The sequence below is a fragment of the Atractosteus spatula genome, chromosome 12, assembly GCF_055471065.1.
Source record: "Atractosteus spatula isolate fAtrSpa1 chromosome 12, fAtrSpa1.hap1, whole genome shotgun sequence".
In the NCBI taxonomy this organism is placed as follows: Eukaryota; Metazoa; Chordata; class Actinopteri; order Semionotiformes; family Lepisosteidae; genus Atractosteus; species Atractosteus spatula.
In genome coordinates this window covers 21,858,463-21,881,795 of record NC_142717.1, presented here as the reverse complement: position 1 = coordinate 21,881,795, position 23,333 = coordinate 21,858,463, and the positions used below count along the sequence as shown (strand labels likewise).

At 34.0% G+C, this 23,333-nt stretch overlaps 1 protein-coding gene across 7 annotated transcripts in view; it reads left to right on the top strand.

Annotated features, from left to right (window-relative positions):
• The window catches only part of LOC148822769 (poly(rC)-binding protein 3), a 104,917-nt gene that overhangs the window by 10,534 nt on the left and 71,050 nt on the right, over window positions 1–23,333 (top strand). For 2 of the 7 annotated variants that reach the window (XM_088928818.1, XM_088928815.1), the window contains exon 1: window positions 3,575–3,653. The exons of 4 other annotated variants lie outside the window; for them this stretch is intronic. The gene's annotated coding sequence lies outside the window, so the exon portion shown is untranslated. Of the gene's footprint in view, window positions 1–3,569; window positions 3,654–23,333 lie in introns of those variants that run through there. One more of the 7 variants, XM_088928814.1, reaches the window with a different exon arrangement.

Here is a 23,333-nt window from a genome sequence, read left to right as displayed (position 1 = left end):
TGCTCATAGTCCAGACTGGTGCTTCTGATACAGGAATTAGAGGAATAGAGAAGGAATGTCTCGCGATGAAATAGGCTTTAGAATACCTGAAGTATTACCTGTTAGGAGACAATTTAATTTGTATACAGACCATGCCCCCGCTCCTTAAGAATATGGATAAGAACAACAGAATTACGAGCTGGGCACTCAGCCTCCAAAGACTTCAGTTTCAAACAGTGTATAGAGCCGGAAAAAAGCAAGGAAATGTGGATGCTCTTTCAGGCATGCACTGTTTGTTTGCCAGACAGTCCGAGCACAGGACGGATCTCAGGAGAAGGGAATGTAAGATCACCCGGGGGAGGGTCATCAACAATAGATATTTTTCAAACAACATTCTTAAAATCTTTTAAATGAATCTAGATTTGAGCAAGATGGCTGCAAGGGGAGGTGAGATGACCCATCGACAGGAAACGCCCTAACTTGACAACTCAATACGAAACAGGTGAACTACATCAGGGGCGCAATATATGTGACCCAGAAGGAGTCAATGGCGCGGAAGCCACCTAGGCAGAAGCAACAAAAGAAAACAAAATGGGATTGTGGTGGAATTGAAGAGGTGACTTAATAAGGATTAGGTTTGGAACTAAAAGACGGAAACCCTGAAGAGAAACGTTTGATGAGTTACAGATTTGGATTGGATAAAGTCGTGCGGACCAAATAAAATAACATGCGAGCACATATAATAGAGAGAGAGTAAGAGTGTTAGTGAAAGATAAGACAAACTAGGAAAGGGACTCCTTAATGTGAGTATTTCGGACATTTTTATGCGATTAGATTGATAACCCCCTGTGATACTACACTACCTACAGTATAGTACAGAGCAATATAACTTGTACAGGACTGGTATATAATGCCAAAATCTCCCTTCCTTTGGAATATTCATAGTTGACATCCATAATAACTGCTGCTGGCTATTCCAATAGGATGTAGGGATGTGCAATTTTAAAGGAAATTTGGTCACATAATGAAAAAACTACAATATTATTGATACTACAGTACATCAAATTAGCACCATTGTCAGAGTTAACATAGCAGCTAAGAACAACTTTTTTCCTGTGTTTTTTTGGATTTTTATTTTTTCACACCTACAATTTATTGCTGTAACATATATTTATGGTTTCTTTCATCACCACCTATAACATTTTATTATGAACAATGAAAATAAGTGGAATATTTACTATAATTCATAGAAAAAATAATCAGGACCCCAGAAGGTTGCTTGCTTTCTTTTTGCAGTAGCAAGTCTATAAATTGGTAAAAAATGAATCCCACCAGCATTTAAGAATATTTTTTATTAGAAAGAGGGATTAAAATTTAAAATTCAGTCATAAGTCATTTAAATTGCATATTAAAATGCAATCAGAAGGTTTCATGTTTAGTTTGTACACATAGAAATATAATCTACTTTTAAAGCAGAAGAAAAATCCAAGTCTTTTACTCTTATGATTTGTATATTTCATATATGCATATACACTATTTTATTATTTAATTATTAAATTATTTATTATATTATTACTTTATTACTTGTTTGTAGGTCTATAGTTAATCACACTGAGTTTTCTATATTATGAATTCAATGTATACTTTTCCCTTATAAGCATTATATTTATATATATTACTTCTGCACAACTAATTTCTGAAAAATTAAGAATCATGCTAAAAAACATAACTTCAGCATTTATGGTATGAATCTAAAATCCTTCTCCTGTATCTGTTTGCTAAATACAAAGTATTTTTTGGGGTTCTGATATGTATTACCATAGCTTTACTGTATGTCTTTAGACACAGTGGATGTATCTGAAAGGGAAGACATGCTGAAGACAGACACTTCACTGAACAGACTGAACAGACAGCACAGACATTGTGTTAAAGTGAGTCCAAAGTCCACTTGCACATTCACACATATACAAAAGGGGTCAAAGGCTTGCTACTTGCATTGTTTGGGATTACACAAATGAGAGTTAGCTGCCTTAAATAAGGTAGCGCACATTTAAAAGTGGTTAAATCGATGTGTTTCTTTATGTACAGAGGCTTAACTTGTAAGCTTGTGAAGAACCATTAAAAGGCCAGACCTCCACTTCTACTGGCTCTTTTCTATTTAAGTGGCCCTTTATCTTTCTAGCCTTCATCCTTACAGGCTTTTTTCTTTAGTTTCCCAGAAAACATACACACACAGACACACAATAACTGTAGATCCAGAAGAATCAGAGCACATGGTTTGGGGAGGAGTGACATGTGGTTCATAGACCCCATAATTAGTTCCCCTTCCTAGCACTGAGCAGTAATTAAATGTGCCACTTCTGCTCTGCTGATTCATTTGTTTAGTCATTTAGTTGCTCGACTGAACGCATCTTTATCTCCAGAACAGCAACATTTTATTCACAGGGCTGTGGCATAATTCAGCTGTGGGGAGAGCTGTGTTCTGTGTGTACTGGGAAGAGATGTGTGGAAGGAACGTGCATACTTACTTGTGTACTTGTACTGGACTGTCAGTAGGCACAATTTACCCAGATAAAAGGAATTAACAGGAGTGAGAATTAGAGTTGAGTTAACCTCCTGTCACTCACTGTTCCTGGTTAAATCTTTCCAGTTTCAATGTTTTTCAGGCCTTTGTTCCAAAGTGAAAACTGATCGAAGAATGCTTAAAACAATAAGCACATTTTTTTAATAAAGGAATGAAATACTGCAGTAAATCAGGCAGTAAAATTATTAGAGGCTGTTGAAGCGATGAAGCTACAGTTCGGCATTGTTAATCATCATAATGATTGTGTGATGCAATGCCATTATCTCATTTATCTAATGGTATGAATCATAAGAATCCTATGAATAATACATGTTTTTAAAATAAACCACCAAGGATGCAACAAATAGTGTCATTAAATTAAAAAATTACTACAAACAATTATTGCTGTTATTTGATTGTTTGTTCTGGAATTTGATATAGAACAAATTATTAGAGATGATAAGCATTTGCTTCATCTTTCTTTTTACAACTCTTTGTCAACTTATGACAGCGGAGGTGATGCCTTGTAGCATTATTCATTTTCTTCAATTAATTATTTCAGAATAAAACTAATAAGGCCAAATTCATTATAATGAGTGGTTATTTCACTTTTGTTTACTAGAGTAATCAATTGTGTTTTTTTCATTCTAATATCACTATTTGTATTCTGTGGTCTAACTTTTTGTTTTATTTCTAGTACCACAGTAGGTGTTTTTTTTTATTCATGTCTATTTTATGGTGCCTCACAGTCATTATCAAGCAAGGCAAAGGAGAGTGTTGCTGCCCTGCCCTCTGGCCCTTCCACTAAGCAGATTTTTTGGGCAGAAGCTCCTCTCATGTGTTACTAATTGAAACGATTGGTGGAGGGGGCTGTGAGCTCACTTTGCTTGATTCAGGCTTATCTGCCAAGGGCTAAGCTAGGGAGGAAAAAAAAAGCAAAGCTTGCCTCATTCCAGCAGGGCTTAGGGCTCATGGCCATCTGTCCACACTGTGGATTCGACTGACAAATAGGGGAACCACACTTATCTGGAACTGTGCACGGAAGAAATTGTACAAAACATTTGCGGGATTATTTACAGCGGGGAGCCAAAACAGCACACCAGCCCAGCAGGTCAGTATTACAGCTACAGTAGCTTCTTGTCACAGTTCTTGTAAAAAATATCCTTTCAGGAGAAGCAAGCATGTTCAGCAGTAGGTCTGAGTTCTCGTTTTGCTCCCCTAGAGAGTCCTGGAGCTGGGAGTGAGAGTGGGAGAGGGAGAAGTTATCAAGAAAATCATTCTCTGATACTCCTGCTAGTCTATGGAAATAAGAAATGCGCCTTATGTAATTTATAAATACTCACTGGAGACCACTTACTGTAAGTGGGCAGAGATTTTTTGTGTTTGTCCGCTTATTTGTTTATTGATTTAGCTGAATGCCACCCGCCATAGTTGTACCCTTTAGCAAGGAATTAAAAGAAAGTTCCTATTATTGACTTATTTTATTGTTTCGTTTGGTAATATCATTAAAGCAAGAGCAATGAAGAAGTGCATTTTCTTCTTATTCATTTACTTTATTTTTTGTTTCCAACCTGTTAACTCCATTGATAAGACATTTTTATTTGCACTGATGCAATAAGATGCAGTAAAATTAAGACTTAAAACAGTTTTATTAGTTTGGTGACATTTTAGTTGCTTTGCTATTTAGTTTATAAAAGAGTGGATACTACAAAATAGTTTGAGATATTAACAAATAGTGTCTTATTTTGTGTGCGAGTGAGGTTTTTTATTTTCCATTTTGTTTTATTTATGGTGTATTATCTGCAAGTTTGACACGACTTACGTCAAGAAGATGTGTCTGTAGTCTGGAAAAGTCTGGAATATGTGACACTGGAAATATGTATATATATATATTTTATAAATTGTAAAAAAATGTAAATCCTGAAAACAAAGCATAGTATTCAATGTAGGAAGTGTGCTTGTCCATCATACATCAAGTACTTTGTTAATGCTTTAATACAGTAGCTACGATATGAGGATCATACCTAATATATCACCAATACGCAGCATATGTAACAACAAAGGTGAAACATTTGTGATATTTCTGTAAAATATTCATTTAGCAGATGTGGTATATGATGTTTTAAGTTAATCGTAAACTTAATTATTATAATAATAAACAGCATAGGTACAAACATGTTTAAAAATGTACAGTAAGCAAGTATATTTAAGTTTCAAGTTTATTACTTCAGCATTTATTGCTATATTTAGTAGAAAATATATATAAAGTAATAAATTACTATATCTGTACTTTACTGTATTATGTGTCTATATGAAATTAAACTATATTTGCTTTTAGATCTATATTATGAATAATAGGGAAAAATTCAATATACACATGCATGCAAATTTCACTTTGTTTGACTTCAAATGACAAGGAACTGGCAAATACGTTGTACAATGTGCATGAGGAGTTTCTGTTTATATTTCAATTGCACGTCTTCATTTTCTTCTGAAGTGTTTCATTTAAAATAATAAATTCCTGTATATTTCTCAGAATGTATCCATTTTGCACATAAGAATTTTTTTCCATTATTCATGGAAATAATCATAGTCATTTTTAAAGTTTTTTTGTTTTTGTAAATAAACAGGTGTGGGATGGTGTATTTTTCAATCATGTTTGTTTTTAAATTAAGACCTTCATGATGAGGAATAAGTCACTTTTGTTCTAAAATAATAGTTGACTGTCTAAACATTATGTGCCATCTCTTTTTAGTGCTTATGGAGGTTTGCCTCGTTCAGAATGTCAGAAGATGTACTGCAGCTTTGTCTATGTGCTTTGTCTGTCTTTGGGCCACAACAAGCACTCACATTATAAAGACAAGCCTTTCATTCCAAATCAGTGTTACCCTAAACTAAAGGCAAAATAAAGTATTGCCAATTGTCCTTTGTTAAACCAGAAAGGACAAAATAGAAATAATGTAAAAATACAAGTAAAATGACTCATTTGCCCTCTTTCAGCTCTTAGATTTATACAATTAAACAGCCGACATGATGCTAATACCACTTTATGTAGTCCTTCTTAAGTAAAAAAAAAATATATTATTGATTTTGTAAAAACATATAAAGAGAAATAAGTATTTTTTTTCAATTGAGTTATGTTCTCATGGTGCAAATTATTTATTATAGGGCAGTTTATATATAAGAGTAATGTAAAGAGCTGAATGGATATACTGTAACATGAATTTAGAAAAATGTAAAACATGCTGTTTTCCATGATACTATGATTCCATCATTCCTAAATGAAGAGTGTTGTAAAACGTACTGTAAGTTATATCATCTTATGCCTGCTAAAGACTAAGTATTTCTTGTGTATGACAGTTTGTTTTTACCTTTCACTATACAGTTTCAGTTTTAATCTATTTAGATGGGCTTATACTTATCAAAGATATTCTCCACGCTGTGATAAAATAAATGGGAGATGAAAAGGAAATCCATAATAACATTTACATATACTTTTGGACATATACGCATGTACTTCCACTGGACTGTATCTATACCTTTATGCCCTATTTGAGTATTGATATGTAAGGGGAGAAGGAAATAGGTCATATGGGTTTTAGTATTAACCAACAAATCCTGGCCTACAGGATTAAGCTGAGATGTTCGGGTTTGTTCAATGCATTTAATTAATGAACCAGGAAGAATGGCCTCCTGCCAGGTGCTATCCTACTGTAGATCTCTCCCTATTGATAGGTATTCAACAGGTCAAAATGAGCTGACCAGGTTTTCAATAAAAACTCTAGCAGAAGGCCAGAAATACTAACACCGTATGACAATTATTTGTTTAATTACAGAAATATTTGAAAACAGTTAACTGTTTATCATTATCTTTAGCTCCATTTATATAAACAAGATGATTTTTTTTCTGATGATATCCACTACAAACTGTTTTTTTGTAAAACATTACTTTCCTGGTTCACATTAAACTAACAAATGAAGCTGAATGCAATTGCTTAAAACTTCACCTGTAGGATCTGTAACAATTGGAATCTTTGTTGGCAGCCTTGTACCAATTATAAAAAGGTTTAAAAGTAGAAAGTAAGGTAAGTACTCTGATACCCATCTATTCAAACAAAATGAAAAAAGTGTCTTATTTTAAGACTATTTTATAACATCTAACTATCCTGATTCCACCTTAAGGAAATACTATTCATTGGTATTTTTATTACTTTATGTATGTTATTTTGTACACATTTGAACTAATAATTGACCAAATTTAGAGTCTGAAAATCATAGTGATTTGTATGTTCTCATCATTCTCAGTTGCAGCTCCAGTGGAGTTGAGAAACAGAATTAATACAGTTTACTGCACACTCAGCTAATGCTGTTGATGAGCTAGATCAAAGGTTTTCAAACAGGGGTCCTCAATGACTGTTCCCAGGGGCAAGTGGAAGCTTTTTATTCCCAAAACTAACGGTGTAATATTAGGCATGTGTGAACCATAATATGTACGCAATGGAACTGCTCTGACAGCATTTACGTACAGTAGACCTGTTGATGTGCATCTGTTCTTTCTCTAGCTTAGAATTTACAACAGCTTTATTGATAATGTTAGATTTTAATTAGTTGTATGCTGAAATTGTGAACTCTTACTGAAAGTAGGTAGTTGAAAGAGATTGGGAAACCCACCCCTATGATACTTTGAAGTACATGTATATAATGAAAAAAATGAAGTTTGTCTTTAAAATTACACCAGCAATAATAGATAATATTCATATTAGGGGTTAAAGCAGAAGTAGATGATGATGATGATGTTGAACGTAGGTGTTTAAGGACTTAAAAACATTTGAACACTTCTTGGCTCCACAGAGTGTGTTGTGCAAGATGGCTGTTTCGTGTGTTCTGCCACTCACTCTAATCTTGTGAAGTCTCACTAATGCTGTAAAGTTGAATTCCCAGAACTCTGTTCTCCATGAGAGGTCTGTGATCCTCAGCTTGGGTATTTGACATACTGAACATGTTTTCACGTATATTTTGATGTATATTCCTTATAGATGTATATTGTGCCTATCGAATCTATAGATAAAAATCAGACATTCTGTAGTTTAAAGTGATGAATGATCTGGGAAAACCTTTGCATTGCCTGAGGTTTTATATTTCTTTACTTTATTTTACAATACTGGAACTTTTTTTGCTCACAAATTCCTGTGCTAAATACAAATTGTTATACTTTTGTTTTTTTTTGTATTTGAACAAGTGAGTTTATTGACATTTAGGGAAAAAAAGTTATAATATATGGGTTTCTAAGTGTTGAACTTTCAAAATAAAATTTTCATATTTTGTTTATTATATGAATAGGAAGTCTGACAGCATTAAGAGTTGACTGTTATTGTTTGAATCATTCAGAAATGCTTTTACATGTACTGTAATCTTTTTACAAAACTTAACACTGACAAACTGGAATAATGTACCCATGAGTCAACATTTATGCTTGAATAGCACAAGAAGTTTCCATGTTGGGGACACAAGCCCCCCAGTGACATGAAGGGCTATCTGCGGAAGTGTCCATCTGTCAATATACACTGCATAACAATACAGCATTGTGTGCATGTACAGTAGATAATGCTCTCATATATATTACAGCAGTTGATGTATATATCTGCAGCACTAAAGGAGGAGGTTGTCATGTTGTTTGTAAGGCTCTTCTTCTGCTGCAGATTTTCAGGCAAATTATTGTTAGGTATTCAGTAGCATTCAGTTTTATTTATACTAACAGTATAAAAAATTAGTCCTATTTAGTGAAAGGGAATTCATATATACAGAAATCAAAGGAGAATCAGGAAATAGTGTTAATTATTAACTGCATTAACTGAGTGAATGTTTTTGTGTGTTGGTATTTCTGTGGCAATGTCCGGGTGATTTATATTAAGCAATACTAGAAACTGTTTTAATACAACCATAGAGAACATTATAAATGGCAGATATGGAAAAGACTGGATGGAGGATTCCTTGCATTGAAAAGCACTGTCATTTAGACTCGTGTTCAGTAGTCCTTCAGGACAAGGCTGACAAGCAGTCTTCTTCCTCTGACCATCATCTAAATGTTTTAGATCTTTTTCTCCTGGCAGTCATTCTTTTAGCCATTGCTTATTCAGTCTTTCAGTCTTATTCAGTCTAATGACAAATGGAACAGAGCCCTTAAGAGGGTTATCCTTGTTTGTTTTTGAACTGTTTTTTTATATCCACGCTGCCATGACTCTTTAGACTTCCAATGTTCCAACAGAGTAATGTTATGTCAGATGAAAAAAATAATTTGCATCTGTTGACCAATACAGTAACAATTATTTTAGCCCAGTACTGTATTTCATCCCTGCTTTAGAATAAATCTATTAATTTGAAAGGGATTGTTATCTATGCTGGACAGTCTTTTTTAAGTTCTGCATGTAAAATACCTACACTGTATGAGTCAATCATGCAAAATGTTACTAGCAGCATCCCAAAAACAAGAAAAAGAGCATCTTATTATATAGAAGAGCTCTTGAATTATTTTTCAGAAAATGTAAAGCATTTTAGAAGACAGATACTAGGTATTCCCTTCTGTTTTCTTTACTCACAGTGCTCTTATTAATTAAACAGAAGCAAGAATGAAACACAGGTACTCTTATACCAAGGAGATCAAACAATTTTGAAATGAAAATTGACCATATGATAAGAAAGAGACATGCTCAAATTAAACTTCTAAGACATAAACAATATTGGGATTAGTATAAATTTAGTCCCATGTCTAATTTATGGATTTATTGATTTATTTTTACAAATGCTTTATGCCTGCTTTAATGAATCAGATCTCATTTGAAAATCATAAAATTATTGCAGAATCTTGTGTATCTAAAATTATATTCGCTCTTGTTTTTTATAAATGCTAATTTACTGTATATGAACATTTATATCTGTCAATATAAAATAAAAAAATGCTTTTAAATTTCAACATTCAAAAGGCTACATTCATTAAAATATACAGCAAGACAAAATAATTCATAACTATATTATTTAACTTGGATAGGAACTAATTCTCTTGTGCCAAATGACATAAAATAACTCACAAGAGCCGGGTCAGACTCCCGTGAAATGCATTGTTAAAGACTCTATGCTTGACGATATAATCCAGAAGTGTCTGGAGAATGACGTCAGGGAAGGCACAGCGAGGTAAGGTCAGGATGACAGACAGGGGGCAGTGACTAAGGTGATCCTGTGCATGGGGGGAGCGCAGACGAACAAGCCCAAAGGAAGTCCAAAGGAGTAATAAGGCGTAGGCCAAAATCCAGAAATCGGGAGATCCATCGGAGAAGCAGACAGTTTAAAACAGGAACAGGGAACGGGGACCAAGTATATGAAAAGTTAAAAGCATAACAGGGCAAAGTGCTCCAAGCCCTGGACTCAGAGGTCAGGTCACCTTGATGAAGCCTGTGCCCTCGGGCCACTCCTGTGTCAGGTGGTAGGCGGGTAGGCGGGTAGGCGGGTAGGCGGGCTTCCGGGCTTCCGGGCTTTCAAAGCTGAGCCCAGAACTACGGAGACACTGGGCTTAAATAATGGAAAGGAAATGAGACACAGCTGACACTAATAAAACTAAGAACAACACGGAAAAGGTAGGAGCGCCCTCTAGAGGAGAGATGACAACCGCGACAAACCTAATATAATACCTATGAAAATAAGATGAAATGAGTGCTATGCTATGTAATGCTGTTCAGAAAGGAATATTATAAATGTTATCCACCAGGAATATAGCCTTTATAAGGGTATTACTTGGATTACATAGTGCAATATGCTAAATAGCGATTGTCCAGACATTCACGATAAAATAATAAAATGTGGACCAAACAGCTGCTACATGTTGTTATGGTCAGATCAGCTACACAGCTACATTCTGTGAATATGTTGTGAAATGTGACTAAGAGAAAAAGGAAATCTTGAAAGCTGCTAATAAATATGGAATCAATTTCTTTGAATGAGCATTACACACACCTTTTAAAATCAGAATTCATAAGATTTCCATTTTGTATTATTCTTTCTATGGTAAGTTCTTTCATATCTGTCTGTTCAGTTCTACTGTAAATGAAGAAAGGTCTTGCCACATTGCAATGTAAAAAACAAGCTGTTCCAATCAATGGTATTCTTTACCCTAAGATGCTGATCCTATATTTGTGCATCTTTAGAAACTTTCAAAATAAATTTTAAAAATCCTAAAAATAAGTTCTTTATTGGTATTGGAATGCATTATTCTTTCTCAGGTCTGTGCTTGATTTGTGTTGTGAAAAATGATTTGTGAATGATTATAATCGAAAATGATTATAGCTCTTGGAATGTGTTATAATGTGGTTTAATCATATGAGACCACTTTAAAAAAAATCAATTCAGTACCGCTCACAATCCTACATACTCTGTACATAGTACTTTACGTCAAGATACTGCCACTAAATAGGAATGAGTGATATTTGCATGCATCTTTATTTTATGTTTTTTAAAGCCATATATAGTTAGTGTATAATCAGGCAACCTTAATACATAAGCTAATGTCAGTTTCTACCTGAATAATGATAACAGCACACCTAGATTAAAATGTTTTAATCAAATTATGATAATATGTTTATGAGTTAGAAAGAAATAGAGGAATATGTACGTTGCCACAGCATATTTTTAAGACAAATAATTGATTTGTAAATTTCAAATTTAATACATTTTGTTGCCAACACTATGTACTGTATTTATACAGCAGTAAATGAGTGACAAAAGAACTGGCAGTCATATGATTCTTAAAAATCTTTAAATTTTAGCCTCAGTGATTAAACTTTTAATCTGTCAATAAATTTGCATCTATAGTATCTGCTATGTAAATAGTAATTATTAATTAACACTCAGCATTGCACACTGTAAGCACACCTTAACCCTGAAAGGTGTTCTGTGTAAGAGACATACTGTATTCCACTGCTCAACATTAACTCACTATGCTGTGCTAATCAGTCCTAAGGATGGACTACTAAAGGTGTGTGCATTCAGGCAGGTTACATTCTTAGATCCAGGCATCACATGTTTGAATCTGAATAATTTAATTATCTCTTCCACTTGCAGCCTGTCGTGCCATTAGTGAAGGACACACCTTTCAATCCTCCAATCAGCACTGAACTACCTGCATAGGTTTGTGTAGCTGGGAATGTAGTTAGTAGTTCAAAAGCGGGTGGGTCAGGAGACAGTTATTCTCCTTATTCTCCCTGGTGTAAGGCTTCAGTGTTCATAGCTGAACTCCAACATGTGATAAAAACACAAGTGGCTATTCCAAATCATGTATGCTGTCAGAAAATAATTGGTGATTCTAAATTTATAACAAAGATATTGTGATGTCAAAATGAAAGGTTAATTCCAAGAAGTTCCTAATTTTCAATTTGAAGATCAATCATCATTCATCTTGTTTGTAGGATACATGTCCTCCATAATATTGATTCACTGCACAAATGGTAATATCTTTAGAAGTGTCAGGCAAACTGAAAAAAAAGTTTTAATTCTTTGCACCTGTTCTGCTTAAGAGTCAACTAAACATCCATGAATTTATCCAATACACAAGTTGTATTTATTAAAGTTAGTGCAGTACATTACTCTTTCTGTCGTGTACATAAACGTTTGGTGAATGGCTGCTGATGATTTAGAGCCTCTGATATCTGTGCAGGGATTATTGCATTTGCAGCTGGTACAGTACATATTGGTCTACTGCAAGGAAAAGTCATTAAAAATATTCCGGGAGGACAAGTCTCATTGTGGATCTAGTATTCTCTTAGGTTTGTATCTTATTTTATGAAAATACTGTAGATCTGTTGTAGAAAACAATAAAGTTATATTGGCATTATTTGTTTATTTGTTTATTCCACAAAAATGATCATACTGTATAATCTTAGATAAAGTTAAAAGAAGAGCACCAAAAATGATTCCTAATAACAGGTGATTGTTGTACATGGACAGGTTAAAGGCACTAAATCTTTTCAATCCAGAACAAGGAGATTGAAAGGAGATTCGATCCAAGTACAGTATATACAATACAATCCTAAAGGACATAAATAATGTTGTCCAATTAGACTGTTATGCTCAGTAGTAAAACAAGGACACAGGATTACAACTGGAAACTAAAAGAGAAATAATTTCAGACTAAGTCTACCAAACTTTGAAGCAAGGAAGATGGGCTGAATGATCTCTCATTGGTAAGTGTTGTGTTTACCACTGAAAAATGTTCAGGTTTAAAAGGCAGTGTCACTATTTTAAGAACTAAACTGGATAATTGCTGTTGTTTTTAGTTGGGTTGCATTCCCACTTGGTTCTCCCAGAGGAAGTGGAATCTCAGGTGTTAGGCTTTTCTGCAGCATTGACAGTTTTGAACATTTAGCCTATTAATGTTGCTTGACTTGACTCTTTAAAGTCACACCAATATTTTTACATCCCCTTAGGTGTTGTGTACCTGTGTTGATGAATTAAGTCACAATATTTTCATCAGAACACATCTCAGGAGTGGGTAGTGCTCTAGACTGCAATTTTCTTTAACAAAATCTTCCATCAGGGGTACATTTTCTATTTTTAATGCAAAGAAAGATATGAATGTGGTTCATAACTTTGTGGTTCAGGTATACAGTATACATAGTTTATTTATGTAATTAGAAAATTTGGTATAAGCAGCTTTTGAGGAATCTTCAAAAGAAACTATACACGTAATGGCTGTTCAATTTTTAGTTTCAAAACATTGTAGCATTAGAATTAAAAAATAGAAAGAAAAGACAAGCAGCTTAGTATTTTTTAATCTGGTGCCGAGGTTCTCACGTGGTAGTCTGGGAGACTGATTGCTGAGCTCATCCTCCCTGACCTCACGCTGTCCACACAATAAAGACGGCTTGTAGCTCTCCCCTGCCCCCAGTTACAAACACCGCAAAGACAAATAATAAACCACTCATCTGCTAGGTCGCCTTTATTTAAGACAAATTTGTTCCATTAATATATCTTGGTTATTAATTCAATGCAGATGGAAAGCCTTAAAATCATATTATCCAACAGCAGAATTCTGTGCCATATGTTACAGGGGAAAACAACACACCCACACATACAGTATGTATACATATCTGTATGTGAGGGTGTGCTATTGTCAAACCCCAATACTAGACACACTGTGATGTGTCTGATCAAACTTCAAAACCTCCGGCATTAAATAATCCCCTGATTTAAAAAGAAATGTCACATTCCAAAGTTACTAAAGCTATTGCATTAGCCTAGATTTAAAATGTAAACATTCCTACAAGCTTTTTCCAAAAATCCAGTGTACAATTTTAGGAAAATAATAAATGTTGCAAATGAGAGAAGGCCATCTTGTTCATTTGTTAGTTAGTAGATAAGTAAAACTCAAATTCCATCTAAATATTAATTTTATTTCTAATTGTGACCCCATTTCCTTCTTCCAATACCTAGTGTGAAATAGTACTCTTGGTTAACCCCGTTTATAACCCTTATGGTTTATGTGTACTGTGTATTTTATACATTTGGATCAAATCTCCTCTTAGTCCTTTTTGTTGTAGACTGAAAAGATTTAGTTCCTGTAAACTGTTTGTAAATGACAATACCCTGAGACTAAGAATAAATCTTCTCTCTAGTCTTTTAAAAGTAAAAATAATCCTTACTGCAGCATGGTAACCAATACTGAGCACGCTATTCTAAATGGGGTCTTATAAAACTTGACCTTAAAATCTTTGTGTGTAGTTATAAAAGTCCACATAAGCCATAAATTTGTGGTAGATTGTCATGCATGATATCTTTGAAATAATGTATGTGGTGTGATCTGTTTTGTTTAAAATGTTGTACTTTCTACCTGTAAGAACACATTGTGAATTGTGTGAAGTAAATTTATATTTGTGCCATAAGTGAATATACAGTAGGCAAAATGTCTATACACTCATATTTGTTAAACAGCCATAGAAAACGTTTGAATGAGCTCTTTAATCATACTTCTTCTGTCTGGTACAGTACAGATTGCCACAGTGTTTCAGTGGAAGCCAATTAGAAAATGTATCATCAGACAGTACCTGATTCCACTGGTGTCTGCTAGTCAAGATCTGGATGTTTGTGGTATATATACAAGCAATCCTAAAACAATAGATCTATCATCTATAAGTAGTGTAGTGCCTCCCTACCTCTAAGCACAGCTGAATTACAGAGAAAATATGGAAGCACTTGAACACTCATACTGAAGAATGATGGTTGCACTCCTTCTCCTACAGAAGAGGCTGTAAATAAGTGACCCTTTTACATACCTCCCTCAGAGCGGTAAAAAAATGTGGGTACCAGGTACAAATCTTACCACTACTAGAGACAATCTTGTATTTTTAAAGTATGTCTTGTACCATCTTGCACAGATAACCAGCTTTACTGCCTTCTCAGACCCAGAGTCTCAGTGATCCAGAGTCCCAGGCCTGAGTGCAAGGGGAAAAGCTTATTATACAATAATCAGTGTAATAAAATGGGCCCTGACCATGTATTAATTTTCCTTCCATTTAGTCTTTAGTTTAGGTTCTGTAATTCAGAGGGCAAGGTCAGAAGGCAAGGCCTTGAAGTCAGCCTAAGCTTTATTATTAAGATCATTTAATTAAGGTTTTCAAATAAATTGACATAATATATACATGAATTGGCAGTGCCGACTTTTAAAGATGGTTATGCTTCTAAATTAATTTTTTCATCAACAAAACATCTTTAGTGTAAAACTGTGAAAATATATGCTATCATCTAAAACTATTTAGTATAATAGGATTGTGGTTTTAAGGCATAACAGAAAATCACCATAGTTACTTCTGGTACTGAATATCATTTTCTCAATGTGTCATTGAGTCATATTTTTCTGCCTACTTGCAGATTCTAATAAATGGCAGTTTGCAGTAAGATGTGGTTAGTTTATTCTTTTCATGCATTTGTCTTGAGTATTAAAGAACATATGTCAAAGCCAGCTGTTTTTTGTCTGTCAGATAATTGCACCCCTTAGATCTTGCTTGACAGCAGCAGAGTTGTTGAGATGACCAAACACTTTGTATTAAGATAATATTTAGGAGGTGCAGAGCACAAAAATGTTATTGCAATAAAAAAGTGCATTTATAACTATGTTGAGCTTTAAACCACTTAGAGGGATGAGAGCCATATTGGTAGAGCACAGATGGAACACCCATACATTAATTACAGAATTACTGTATTTTCAATGCCACTGAGGATGGAGAAGTGTCTTGAACACTGGGATAAAATGTTCTGGTGACCTGTATTTGTACACTAGTGAGCAGGTAATTAGCAGGAAATGGGGTTTGTCTATCTCCCTATCTTTCATAATGAACTGAAATTAAAACAACAATAAACAAACACATGAAAGATCTGTTATTCTACAGAGTATGCATTACATTACATAATCCTCCATCAGTTCTAGATCGATGATTGTTTAGAGGGGGCCAAGCCAGGACTTTATCTAATACCCTCAGTGGGACAACAGACAATGGAAGGAGCAAATTCAGGATTACAGTTCTTACAGGGATCTGAGAGCACAGGATTACAATTACAGAGATTCCAAAATTTTGAGAATTGATTTTCTTTTCTAGGAAACTATAAATCATTGATTGGTATTTTAGCTTAAAGGAAACATGAGCAGTGGATTTAATTGAACTTGCTTAATAATATGTATTCCCTCTCCTGTAAAGTCTCCTCTAAACTCAAAAAGAAAACCAAAGAGACTAAAAAAGCACTGATTATAACATGTCACATGATACTTTAAATGAAAAACAGGTGAGAACTGTGCTCCAGTTTACGTGTGATGTTTTCCTGGATGATTTTGCTTTTTAATATGTAGTGAAGGACCAGGATTCAGTTGCATGTGGTACAGTGACTCTCCCTCTAAGGGTAAAGGAATTAATTGTTGACTAGCACAGGAGGCAATCAAATTAATTGATGCTACTGGTTTGACAGGACTACTATGGAGGATTTCAGGTGGGTAGCTGCGTCAGCATGCGTAGGCTGCAAAGGAACAAGTAATAGGTTTATTCCATGCTGAAAAAAAGAAGAAAGAGGGAGGAGGGAGAGCTCCACGGCTCCACGGCCGAAACGTTGTGTTCTCTTTCTTCTTTTTTTCAGCATGGAATAAACCTATTACTTGTTACTATGGAGGATGTTGGCCATAGGCCAAACTTTGCCATTAGAAGAGATGTTCTAAAGATGGTGAAAGTGATAGATATTAAAAGGAATATATTTGAAAAACAAAGTAAAGAGCATACAATATTTTCTTTATAAAATATATATTTTTATCATTAAATTATTCTTTATAAATTCTTTAGTGTAGCAACATTGCCAACTCATGATAGATTTAAAACCAAATAATTAAAAAACAAAACTAAAAGGAAATTTTAAAAAATGAAATCGCCTGTTATTAGTCATTGCTGCACTTTTTAATTGCCAGTTGTTAACTATATTTGTTTTACTATTATAACTGTCAATTACACCAAGTGGTGGTGAGATGGGCAAAGAAACCATTTACATCTCCTGAAAAGCTCCCATCTTAAAGTTGTCGGCTGTTTATCAAATTGGCAGACTTGCAGTATTTTTACAGCAGAGTAATCATTGATTTAAGGTTTAAAAAATGTAACATTTGAATTATGTAAAATCTTGTAATTTTAAGTCTACAAATGCAATATGAAATCTGCAAAAGAAAACATATTAACAACTTCAGGATATAGAAAAAAATGATACTGCTATACTGCTGGTCAGCAAGTTTTCATATTAAAGTTAAGATTTCTACTTTTTCAAAGACTGGATTTTTTCTGACTGTAAGATTTACATAGATAAGTTGAGAAATGTACTGAGGATGTGATTTTTGTCAGACTTTATTAGAATTTGAAATTCTTTCCTTAGTTCTTTTGGACTACAGAAATGAAAGTGGGTGTAAAAAGAAGCACAGATCACGTTTCACTGTTATTTTCACTCTAAAGAAGGCTACTGGGCTGACTTTGTCAGTGCCTTTGAGGATCCTGATTACTTGAAACAGGTACTCTCATAATATTAGCTATCGAGGACTAAAAAGGTTCAGTTCTTTTATCCAGTAAGGACAGGACACTCCTTTGAGCCCAGAAATATATACTGTATGGCTCCTCTTCTCTGGACTTGAGAGAAATGTCTTTCTAAATGTCTAAATGACTAAAACCGTACACATTCTAAATTAAGTCTTACTAGTAATGACAATAATAATAATTAAATTCTGCATTTTTTTCTTAGTATTGCTTCTCCGTATTGTCTAGAAAATGGAAATGTTGTGTCAACATATGAAAAAGAGGTGGTTTTTTAAGTAGCTAATTTAAGCTTGGTGTTTTCAATCAGTCATACTGTATAGTTTATATGTCTGCTACCAACCTGTAACATTCTGAATTTTGAGCTTTTCTTACAGTATTCTGATAGCATGCTGCAACATTCTGAATGTTGAACTTTTACAGTGTTTGCTCATCCTGCCATTTTGGGATCTGCAAACTTGATTAGTTTACTATCTATAATAGGATCTAGGTCATATAGTGTATATCAATTGGAAGAACTGTGATCCTAATATACTGTACATCCTTATGATATTCCACAGATTACATCCAATTGAGCATTTACACCCTAACCTTACTCTATTTTCTAATTAACTTATTTCGATCTTATTTCGATGCTTACCGCCTATAATTAGGGAATTTAATATTTTTTAAGGATTTTATTGAATGTCTTCTGAAATTCTAAATAGACTGTCATCAATTCTGTATCTACCTGTCATTACTGTTGTTTGTTCAGAGAACTGTAATGAGTTAAACAAGACTTGGCTCTAAAATCATGTTGATTATCCCCTAAAATCCTATTTACATACGATTGTTGTTAATAATACAATTACAATCAAATTTTAAATTCCATAAAATCACTTTATACCATGCAACTATTGTTTCTGTATCATATACTATATATAACCTTAAAAGTAATTGGAGTAGGGCTCAGTTTTATCACCCTTTTTAAGGATGGGTGCTTTATTAGCAATTTTCCAGTCAAAGGATAATGCCCTTGTCTTGAATGACTATTTGAAAAGTTTTGTTAATCCCCTATGAATAACATCTCTTGTTTCTTTGAGTGCAGTTGATAGAATACCTCCAGGCAATCGAGATTTGTTTATCTCAAGTGATTTTAATACCTGCAACATTTCTGCCGCTTCTCTGCTAATACTATTATAGAACTTTGTCTCTGTTCAGCCTGAGGCATGCCGTTAATTTCTTCCTTGGTAAACATTTGAGTAAAATATTCATTTAATATACTGGGAGACATTGAAAAGTCAGCACATGTTATTGGTTTCAATAAGTTTTTGTATATATATTTACCATTTACCTTTCTATGCATAAAAGGTTACCAGATTCATGTCCCAGACTCTTTACTTTCCTGTTGTATACTAAAAATTTGTATTATTAATTTAGTTAATAAATTTAGTTAAATATGCTTTTCTATCTTTATTCGACTTTGTATGTGCTTTGAATTCATTGTACTCTTTTTGTTGAAGTGAATGTTGTTCTTTCTTAATCATTTGATGAAGAATATGCTCTACCCTTCATGTCAGGAGTATTCTCTGCTGTTCCTGTTGTGTCCCATTCTACTTTTCTTTATTTGTCTCCTATTCTTTCATAGTCTGTTTTCTTGAAATTAAAGAAATATGTTCTGGATTTTACCTGTACAGTTTCAAAATATTCTTCAAAGCATTAAATATAACGCAGTTTGCTAATAATTCCCTCTTCTCTTGATTGAAGTGTTTGAAAAGACTATGTCAGTTCCTCTCAGAAAGTGTTCTGACAACCCAAAGTAAAAAAGCTATTTCCGTGCAATTCAGTTGCAACTGCTGATGGTTCTTCCCAAAGTATGTAAAGTAAATTCTCCCATAATCATCACTTTTTCCTCTACAGATATGTTCTTGATATCACCATGTAAAGATGTATTATTACTCATATTTGAATTTGGTCTGTACTACTGTATGCTCCTAACACTCCTTTGTAACCCATGACACTTAGTTAATACAGTAGGTTCTAAGATTTGATTCATATAACATCTTGGATCTAAACACTCTTTTTTTTGTGCAGTACTCAACTCTTTCATCATTCCTCACTGCTTATGTTGTAAGCATACAGTAAGTATGCTTCATTATCACACTCTGTGAGCTTTGTTTCTGTGATTCCAAGTACATAATAACTGCCCACTAATGCAGTAGATTCTATCTGTTACATTTCTTTATAAAATTCCAGCCAGTAATGTGTTAAAACTTTATTTCCTGGTCTTTTACCTAGTCTGTCCCCTTGGAGTGTAAGGTTGTCTCCGTGATCAATGCATAATCAGCTGGGGGTAAAAGAAAGAGATTTGCTTCCTCTACTCTATGTTCTTCTTAAGAGGCTTCATTCGAACACTATTTAAAACAGGGATCTTATTTTCACAGGAAAAAAAAATCCTGGCAAAAAATAAATTTAATTACAAATTCTGATCATCAAATGATCCAAATATATTTTCTTAATAGAGTGTACTTGCTGTTACTGTATATGAGACTTTTCTTTTATGCGTGCTCTGTCCTTGAGTTAAGGTACCTTTTGCCCTTATTTCGAGAGTATCCAAAAGTGGTAAACTGTACTGTTCTAAATAAGGATATTCTTATTTCACTCTTACCTAGCAGTTTTGTTAAATGATAACTTCAGTCTTGGCCACTTACAGTAGAAGAGTCTGGTTGGCTGGTCTGAGCACGGCTAAAAGGATGAAGGCATTACAATAGGAGCTTCTAATTTCTCCCTGCGCCATTATTGGATCCTGGCATTCTTTGTATGAAGCCATCTACTGCTCATATCCATGGTGCAGTGGGGGCTTGGAGTGCTGTTGCTGAAGTGGTCAATCCCTCATTGCACGACACCACCAGTAAATTGTTGATGTCTAATCTGTTTTGGAGGTCATTTGTTAGGAAACCTGAAAGAGGGGAAAGGGTGTTGAAATGTTATACATTTTTGTGTAACAATTTTGTGTAATAAGTGACATGAATAAAAATATTGGTTAAATCATGTAGTGCCAAGATAAGCACCATTCTTGTTTCTTTTTGGATATTTCATGTAACATGTGTGACTACTGGGTAGTTTTATTATTATTTCACGTAGCCAGATATACATTTGCAAACTGAGAATTTGCATGATAAAACGTTTTCCCTTTGGATTTTTATCTACAAAAAGTGATTAGCATTCTTTTTGTAAGCTATTTTAGTACAGGTACATCTTTTTCTATCTTCCCCTCTCAATAGATAAATATATCCTAATTGCCATTTATATCTTTAACCTTTTCCTCAAAGTTTTTGTATATTTTATTAATTGTATTAGAATAATACAGACAATTTTTGAAAGTACACAGACAAGCGTTTTTTAGCTTTTATCATCAATTTTTGTTTCACATCAAGAGTGTCTGAGGTCTATGATAGCATTGTAATTATAGAAAGTTGAATTTCAAGTGCCCTGTAATCATGCACTCATGTAATGAATATTTTACCTGCTAACAGATCCTCAGTTATATGACTTCTTCAGGGGCCCTCCATTATCCGTTTCAATTCTTTCCACATTGTTAATCATTTCACAAGAGGAATTTGAAGAGTTTCCATAACATGTAATTCTCTGAAACCTACAGTACATGATTTTTGTACTGCCTTGAAACACATTGTCCATTAAGAATATGTTTGAGCTGTACTAATTGTACTAATTTTTCCACTGAAAATCTTTAGACAAGGTCCAGAGCTAGAATACACTAGACCAGTAGAATTAATGCTTTCACTTTGAGCGCTTGTATAGTCAGGCTCAGCTTAGATACACAGGAACCCAATAAAGGACTTAGAGAGTCAGTACCTAACAATAAGACAGTGGTATGTGTTTCTGCTTTATTTATATCCCCTTACAGCACTGTTGATAACAAAGTCCTAGAGGGATTGCTTGGGACCTGTGCTGCTTTTAGTCACATTGTCAGAGAGAGAATAGCTGAGCATTTTTATACCTTCTTATCTGAGTGACTCAGAGAGATTAGCCTCAGCTGGCTTGTTATAGTATCTGTCAATTGCAGACAGTCCCACCAAATACTTTGGTCATTTGGCAGTCTGGGACCTATCATATAAACAAATGAATCATTCGAATATAATCTTGATTTGGTCATTGGGAACGAAAGCACTTTCATTCTACTGTATGAATCCAACTTCTCCGCCTCTAGGCCTCAGGGACTTATATCCTGATGAAGTATCTTACATTAAGATTAAAGCAGCTAAACATCCTTCCGGGATAGTGATCCTATCTGTTTTGTAGTTGTGAACTATCACTGGATTGCAGTGTAATTAAATACTTTTGTCGATTACTTTTTATTTCCATTCATGCACAACACAGGCATATCCTAATTATGGTTTGACAATGTGTACTTTTAACCACCCCTACAACAGCTGTGAATTGATTGCAACGGAACTCTTTAAGATAATTCCCCCGATGTTTAATTCAATTAGAACAGATTTGAATATTTCTTATAAATATAATTATGAGTATGTGTGTGTGATCCTTTATCATCACCCTTTCTCCTCCACTATTAATTTTTCATAGAGACAAATGTTGTAAGGTCTTTGTAGATTGAGACAGACACCCTCTGTGTGTCTGTTATGACATGGCAGCAGCAACATGAGGTTCTGAAAACTGCCCTGCAGATGTCAGTCCCTGAGAGCTGATTTTCAGGACGTAATCTTCAACAGCTTAGCAAATCAGGTGTTATTTGTATAAATAAAGCAGTTGCCCATGACAGCAGTCACAGCATGCAATGTGTAAACAACAGTATACAGTATGCCCCTAAGCAGAATCACACAACTCTTTTAATTGGAAATAAATCCCAAGGTATAGCCTTTATAAGCTCGTCTAAATTAAATTCAAAATATGCATTGATAGAATTGCTTAATGTGACCAATTTTATTATTGTGTTTCCAATAAGGTTTTAAAGAAAAGTTGTTCTCCCAAACATTTGTATCTCAAAATACTTATCACTGAAAATAATACTGAAAACAAGTGACATAATAAGTGACAGAAAAACACCATTCATAAGTGGAACTGTTTAAAAACACCCTGTCTCAACCTTCACATTTTACCTTTAGTTTAAAATACTGTATACATTTCTTCATGCATTCTATTAACCCTGAATACATACAGTAATATCAAAGTTGTTCTTGTTACAAAATAAAGGTTCATCTTGTATCTCTTAAACCTTTTGACTTTTAGACATGGGTAAATCATTGCTTATTGTAATTATTACAAAATGTATTATTACAAAAATGGTAGATAAAAATTCTGCATCAAAAAAGGACATCAAATATGCTTCAGTAACAATATTGAAAATAATGGTAAATGTCCTATTTTAAAATGGACATTTGACAAACACCTATGTTTTAAAAACTGGTGTTTAACCATTACTGTGTATTTTAATTTCAGATCATGCTTCTCTTGTTCACTTTCTCTGCGTTCTGTATTTTCAGTCTCATATTTAGCTGACCTCAATTTGATAGTCATTAATTTTCAGCTGGTATTTCAGTATTTTGCTTGAATACTGTTTCCTGATGCACTCATCTAATTGTTTGTTACAGCCACTTCATGTTTTAAGCTTTCTAAAAGTACAAACTTTAAACATTAAAAAAAATTAAATTAGATATAATATCTTGTTGAAATTACATGCA